The sequence below is a fragment of the Vombatus ursinus genome, unplaced genomic scaffold, assembly GCF_900497805.2.
Source record: "Vombatus ursinus unplaced genomic scaffold, bare-nosed wombat genome assembly UNPS02014802.1, whole genome shotgun sequence".
Taxonomy (NCBI): Eukaryota; Metazoa; Chordata; class Mammalia; order Diprotodontia; family Vombatidae; genus Vombatus; species Vombatus ursinus.
The window spans coordinates 6,069,362-6,076,460 of NW_020954580.1; the positions used below are offsets into that span (position 1 = coordinate 6,069,362).

Genomic DNA, 7,099 nt, shown 5'->3' on the forward strand with positions numbered 1-7,099 from the left:
CTTCCCTTCCTCTCTCTCTATAGCTCCCAAATCATCAAACCAAAAACTAGTTTTCCCAACTATGGATCTTCCTAAACACTTTTTTCACTCCCTGTTAGGCCTCACTTTCAACTCCACACTCAGGCTAGGAAAGTCCCAGTGGTCAGTGGGGCCTCAGATCAACTCTGCTCTGCTTTGCTTCCTCATTCCCTCACCCCTCCTTAGCTATCCTACTCATCATATGCCAGGCTTTAGGAACAAATGAACTTTGGAGGCTTAGTGGTATGTTTTTTCCTCTTTTACCTAGGATACCAAATACAGAAATCTTCTACAGGGCTGAGGGACTGAGGAAGGAGAGTCTAAAGAGAGGTAGGGGAGAGAACTAGCCTGAATCTTGGTGATAAGTCCCATTCATTGAACTAGTGCTTTAGTCGGTCCTGGCTACTTTAAAAAAAAAAAAGGCTAATCTTCTTGGTAAGAGCTGATAGAGAGGGAAAGTTGTAGTATCTGGTGTTATGTTCTTGTCATGGTGATAAAATAAAGTAAGAAAGTGCTAAAGAGAAGAGAGGATGACAATTATGAAGTAGAAGACAGCTAAAACATTTCTCAACGGGAGCTACTAGCAAGAATGACAAAAGACTGAAGATGTCATTTCCAGAAAGTACAGAAAGCAGGGAAAATTTAGCAGTGATTTGCATAAAGCACCAATAGAGTATAAGTATCACTTGTTTTACATAGTACAGGCTGGTCCTTTAAGGTGGCAGGGTGGCCATTTTCTTCTGCTGTCTGAGGTATAAAAAAGCTTAGCCCAGGGAAACTGGTATCAGAAAATTCATTTTACCTCTTTCTGCCTTTCAGGGGAATGTTTTCTTGGTTATTCCCTAAGTTGATTATACAGGAGGAACTGAGTAGTGTTTTATTTTAACCTTGTATCCTTCCAGTTTTTTTTAATCTCTGATTTAGTAAAGTGGTGTTTAATTGTAGTTTTATTTTCCACAAGTGCTTTATTGTATTTTAACCTTTGAGCCTGAAGATTAGGCTGGTCTCACTTAGGCCTGGTTTAGAATACTGATGTTTATTTTTCTGCCACAGTCAAGACATATCTATGCCCCAAAGATAGGTTGATATCCCTTCTAGAAGAGAGTGCATAGAAATATCTCAAGGAAGGACTCTCTAAAAACTTCCTAGAAATTACATCCATCCATAAGCAGAATGGGCTACCTCAGGAGGTGGTGGAGGTAAAATAAAGGCTACATGGCCATTGGTCAGGTATGGTGTAGACCAGATTTTCATTGGGCATGGGTTATCCTGGATGGCCTCTGAGTTCCCTTCCCACTTTGTCATTCTTTTTTTTTTTTAATTTATTTTGATTTGTCAGCAATCACTTCCATATGCTTTTGAGTTTAAAATTTTTCTCCGCCTTCTTCCCCACCACTCTGTCATTCTGTGATTCCATAAGGAGAAAGTTAAAGAACTCAAGGAATGAAGTTTCCTGGAGTCCCGTGTGCCTTTAGGGGTGGGAGGAAAAATGGAGGAAGGAGGCCACGAAAAGGGCAAGAAATAAGAATGCAGGGGTTGTGCATTGTTTCTTCTCTCTCCTTAGGAAACGAGACTATTCCAAACTAAATGCGGAAGGCAGTGGTGAGTTCTTCAGAAAGTATGGGCAGTTAGGTGGTAAAGTGGATAGAGCCTAGGGCCTAGAGTCAGGAAAACCTGAGTTCAAATCCAGTGTCAGACACTTACTAGCTGTGGGACCCTGGGCAAGTCATTTCACCCTGTTTGTCTCAGTTTCCTCATCTGTAAAATGAGCTGGAGAAGGACATGGTAAACCACTCCAATGTCTCTGCCAACAAAGCCCCAAATGGGGTTATAAATTAGCAGATACGACTGAAATCACTAAATAACAGCAATATCCTTAGGAGATAGATAGGTATATAGGGCTGGTGGGAAGGGAGAGAAAGGGAGACAAATGCACAGAGAAAGAAGAAAGACCCTGTCTTAACAGAAAAGTCCCAGATTCCTTACAACCAATGAATTCTACAGAAGACTATCTTTCAGTATCCTCATGCCTGCTTATAGAGCAGATCAGCCATCTGACTGCCCAACAAAGGTACCTGGCTTTGGTTCTTCCCTTTCCTCAGGCTTGACCAAAGCAATTCAAAACAATTCACTATTATTAAGTAGACTATGAGCCCAGCCAGCACTGCCCTATGACCCTGGGGATACAGAAAAAAAAAAGAATCAGTCTTACTCCTTGTTTCTAATAATAATAATCCCTAAAATGAAATTTTGCTTTACAAAATAGTATGCTAACAAACACCCATCTCCAAATTACAGATGATGAAACCTCGGCTCAAAAGGTCACAAAGCAGGGACTAGGTTAGGGGTTCTTAACCTGGGGTCCATGAACTTTATATATATAATATATTGATAACTATTTCAATAAAACTGGTTTCCTTTATAATTCTTTGTCTTTTATTTTATGCACCTGAAAATTTTATTCTGAAAAAAGGGATCCATCAGTTTTACCATACTGCCAAAGGAGTTTGAGACACAAGGAAGGTCAAGAACCTCGGAACTCAGAACCTTTCCATTATGCTACACTATCTTGGCCATTGGAGGTGTGGAGTTTTGTGGCATCTCATCACTAGTTACACAGGAAATTCCATATATATAGGAAAATATACCATGATCCTTCTCTTATTTGTAGAAATGGGGAGGTGGACTATGGATATGGAATTCAACATATACTGTCAGATGTATCGGATGTGTTCATTGGTTTTCCTGAACTGCTTTTCCCCCTTCTTTATTCTTTGTTTTTTTATTATATTTATTTTGTTATTTTTACTTTGTTATCTTGTTATATCTATTCTTTCTTTTCTCTAAGAATGAAAGACAAACAATAATAACAATTCTTTGTTATATTGGATGGTTTGCTGTATTGAGAAGTGATGTATTCAGAAATGAATGTGAGATTCTAAAAAAGCTATTAATTTTTTTTGTTTAAAAGCATAGGATGCTGGATTTTTGGCAACTCACTTTAATTCCTTCCATCCTCCCCTTTCTAGTTGAAATCTCTGCTTTCTAGTTGAAATCAAAACAGTTGCTCTTATCAAACCCAGATGCTGAGTGGCCTTTTGCAAGACGTTCAATAGTCAGTGGTCTCTTTAAACAAGGGCAGGACACGGAAGTCAGAGGGTGGCAGGAAGGCAAATCATGAAATGAGAAATGAGAAAGAACTCAGAGTTTCTCCTACTAGATAAATAATAAACCCTGCTTGATTCTGACATAGTTTAGTCCTTGGGGCGGATAGCTACCCAAATTCTCAGCCTTGCTGGAAGCTGTCAATTCAACTGGGTTTCACAAACTTTTGTCCTATGATGTAGAGGCAGAAGGGATTTTAGAGATCATTTAGGCCAATTCAGTTTGCAGATGAGAAAACTGAGGCATAGAGAAAGAAGGTGATTGACTTGCCCAAGGTCACCCAGGTAACAATCAATCAAGATTAAAAATCAGATCCTAACCCAAATCCTGTGTTCTCTCCATTCCACCATATTGATTTCTTGTGTATTTATTAAAGGTTTACCAGTTACAGAATACTATTAGGCATTGGGGAAGACAGAAAATTTAGCTAAGGCAAGGCCTACAGTCATGGAGCTTACCAGCAATAAAGAGGCCAAGACATGAACAGAGATAACAGCAATATGAAATAATACCACTATCAATCTAACTGGTTGTGAGTTCATGGGACATGGAAAATTAGCTGTCTCTCTGCAGAAGGAGAGCCTCTTCTGGTCATATTTCTAGAGGATATAATTTCCTCTTCACCTTCCACAGAGAAAGCAGAAAGGGGAAACTGAGTCATGTAGCAGCACCTACAGGAGAGACACTTGTTAGCCTTCCGGTCTTCCTCTCCATGAGGATGGTATTCAGCATATACTACATATGCATGGATCAAATGAGATAATATTTGTAAAACACCTAGCATACTGTGTGCACATAGGTGCTTAATAAATGCTTGTTCCTTTCTGGTCCCTCGTGTATGACTCTACTTCCCAAAATCAATTATAAACTCCTTGAGAACAGAAAACATGTTGTTTACGTGTATATCTCTCCTTGCCTCTCCCTACCCCCACCTTCCACACCTCAATCAGGCAGCTAGCACAATTGCTTAATGAATGACGGGCATAGACTCAGAAGGTTAGGAGGTAGGAGGTAGGAGGTAGGAGAGGGGAAGGGGCACTCCTTAGCAGAAATTTAGCAAGTACATAAGCCAACAAGCATTTATTAAATGCCTACTATGTACATGCACTGTGATAAGCACTGGGGAGAACAAAGAAAGGCAAAAACAGTCCCTGTTCTCGACACACTCTATATAACGGGGGGGAGACGATATGCAAAAAACTATGTACAAACAAGATATAAACAAGATAAACTGGAGATCATTTCAAGGAGAAGGTACTGGTAATAAGGCAGATCAGGAAAGATGAGGTTGGGTAAGAAATATTATCTCTGATACTCTCTGCAAAATGGCAGAGACTCTACACCGGTCTCTCTGCCCATCCCTACACTTCCCAGGCAAACAAACACCTCTCCTCTACGCCACCCCCTCAACCTCTCCTTCTCCACCCCTCACCTTCAAAGGCTGCTTCTCCTCTAGGTCTGTGCTTCTCTTCTCTACCTTCTCTCACTCAGTTTCCCCAGTACTAGGTCTAGGTTTCCAGCAGGTTCTCCCCCCTCCCATCTCCTGCGCTCCTTCCTGCTGGAATCCCGAGCCTCTAGGGTCCCTTTGTGTTCTCTCCTGCATCCTTCCTGCCTAAGTGGGCCCCTCTCCATAGCACCAGCACCTGCCTATTTCCTTGATATTTCCTGTGAGCACCACTCCTCAGAACCAGCAGCTCCTCCCATGTTTCCATGGTTCCAGCCATGATTGCAGAAGACCTCGGTTTGGGAGTTTACAACCCAGGCACCCAGTACTGCTCTGAGCATTTGGCAATATGTGCGCCAGGACAATTTTGAAACCTAGAATCAGGAAAGTCCAAAGAAATTTGGAATCCACTGACTTTGCTGAAACACCAAGTAGTTCTGGAATGCCCAAGCCCTCAGAATTCTGATTTGGGGGATGTTAAAAATTCTGCTATCCTAAGTCTCATTTCAAGGCCCTCAAATCTTTTGTATATTTTCTAATTCATGAGTGTTGGGAGTTAGAAGGAAGCCATCTTGATCCCCCCCAGTAGAGATGTGAAATTTTGATGCCAAAAGGAGAAAGAATTTTGTTTTTAAATGGAAATCAGGGCAAGAGGGGAAGGGGAAGGAGAAAAAAGAAAAGAAATATATATACACACACACATACATACATACACATATACATGTACTATATATATATAGTGTTTTTAAATGTTCTTCATAGAGCTAAACTAAGTTTGTTATTTTGATACATGGAATCTCAGTATACTCATAAAATGATCACATAGAGTATATTTAGAAATGTTAATAATATTGGGAAAAACCTGGAAAAGAAGCATAAAAATTATTTTACCCCCATTTTTTCTCTAAATTTTCACATCTTTATCCCTTAGCTCAGGGCAGCAGTTGACTGAATTGGAGATACTATGGCTCCAGCCAAATATGTGGGATAGTAAAGAGTGGTAGAATAACAGAGTACTGCTTCTGGAATCAGGACCTGGGTTCAAATCTTGCCTCAGATATTAGCTATGTCACTATAGCACCAACCTCACAGGGTTGCTGCAAGAATCAAATGGGTTAATTTCTGGTATAAAATGTGTTTTATGGAGTGCTACATAGGCAGCTACAACGAAGAGGCATCTAGGAACCACATCACATGGCCTGAGACATCAAGCAGAGCACTGGATATTACATAAAGATGTACGTAAACATTCTTAGCTTATCCCCAGCCCCCCATAATTCAGATTTCAACACTAAGGTTTTTGCCCAAAAGCTGGAACACAAGGTTTCTCTTATTTTGTGCCATTGATGTATTTAATACCCTTTTCTCTCCCCATAAAACCCTGCCCCCATTGTGGGGAGGAGGGAGGAGTGGAGAGAGGAAGAGAAAGACCTCCCTTGCTTGGAAGAGCAATTGAGTAATTAGTTCCCTGCTCTTTTCTCCCATCTCTGCCTTTCTCTTGGGTGGGGGAGGGGGAGGACATTGGAGGTGAAGGGGTGGGAATGGGTCTTGCCAAGACATCCCTCTCTGTATCACAAGAAGAAAGGAAGATAGAGTCTCAATTAAGGGTTGACCCAAAGTGTTTGGGAGTCTTGTAACAAAACAAGAAATGAGTGGTCTGGTAAAATGAAATTTGGTGGTCATTTGGGCCAGATCCTGAAATCTTTAGCTTTTTTTAATCTCTCTCAGTGACCACAGGCCAGTATCAAAAATGCTGCGAAAAAGAAGGGATATGTCATTTAGCCTATTCACGTGAGAGAGAAAGCCAGGGCCTGGGACTAAAGGATTCACACAGTCTCTTCTCCCTCAGTGCTGGGAGAAAAGAGCAGGTCTCCAAGCTTCTTATTAGACCGACTCAGGCCTCACTGCCTTACCACTGTCTGGAGCTTGGCAACTCCCCCCTTTCCCTCACCCACAACCTCATCATTTCTCTGTTCTAGCAACTCCTCCCCTCAAGCCAGTGCCCCTTTCCGCTGCTTCTGCAGGGACTGTCCTCCCTGCCCCCAATATCTGTACCACCTCCCATCCCAGGCCTCCCGTGCCATCCCCCTTACCGGCTTCCCCAGTCTCTGTTCCGCCCCTCCCCCAGCTACCTCACTCCTACCTACCCCCACTCTCTCCCTAACCCCCTTACCCCTGCTCTATCTCCCTTACCCCACCCAGCTTCCCTACTCTCTGTCCCCCTTTTCCCACCTACCTCTGTCTCCCCCCCTCCTTCCTTCCTTGCCCTGCTCCCCCATCTTTGCCAATTCCTCCCCTAGATCCTCTGCCTCTGCACCCCCCCCAATCTCCGCCTTCTCCTCTCTTGGATTCTCCAGTCTTTCCCCCCAGTTTCCCGGTCTCTGCTCCCCCATTTCTGTCATCCTCTCTTCTGTATTCTCCAGTGTGCCCCTCAGCTCCCTCATCTCTGCTTTCCCCTCTCCTGTATCCCCC

At 42.5% G+C, this 7,099-nt stretch overlaps 1 protein-coding gene across 1 annotated transcript in view; it reads right to left on the bottom strand.

The window, feature by feature from the left end:
- The window catches only part of PNKD (PNKD, MBL domain containing), a 21,513-nt gene that overhangs the window by 13,272 nt on the left and 1,142 nt on the right, over nt 1-7,099 (bottom strand). The window lies entirely within an intron of this gene.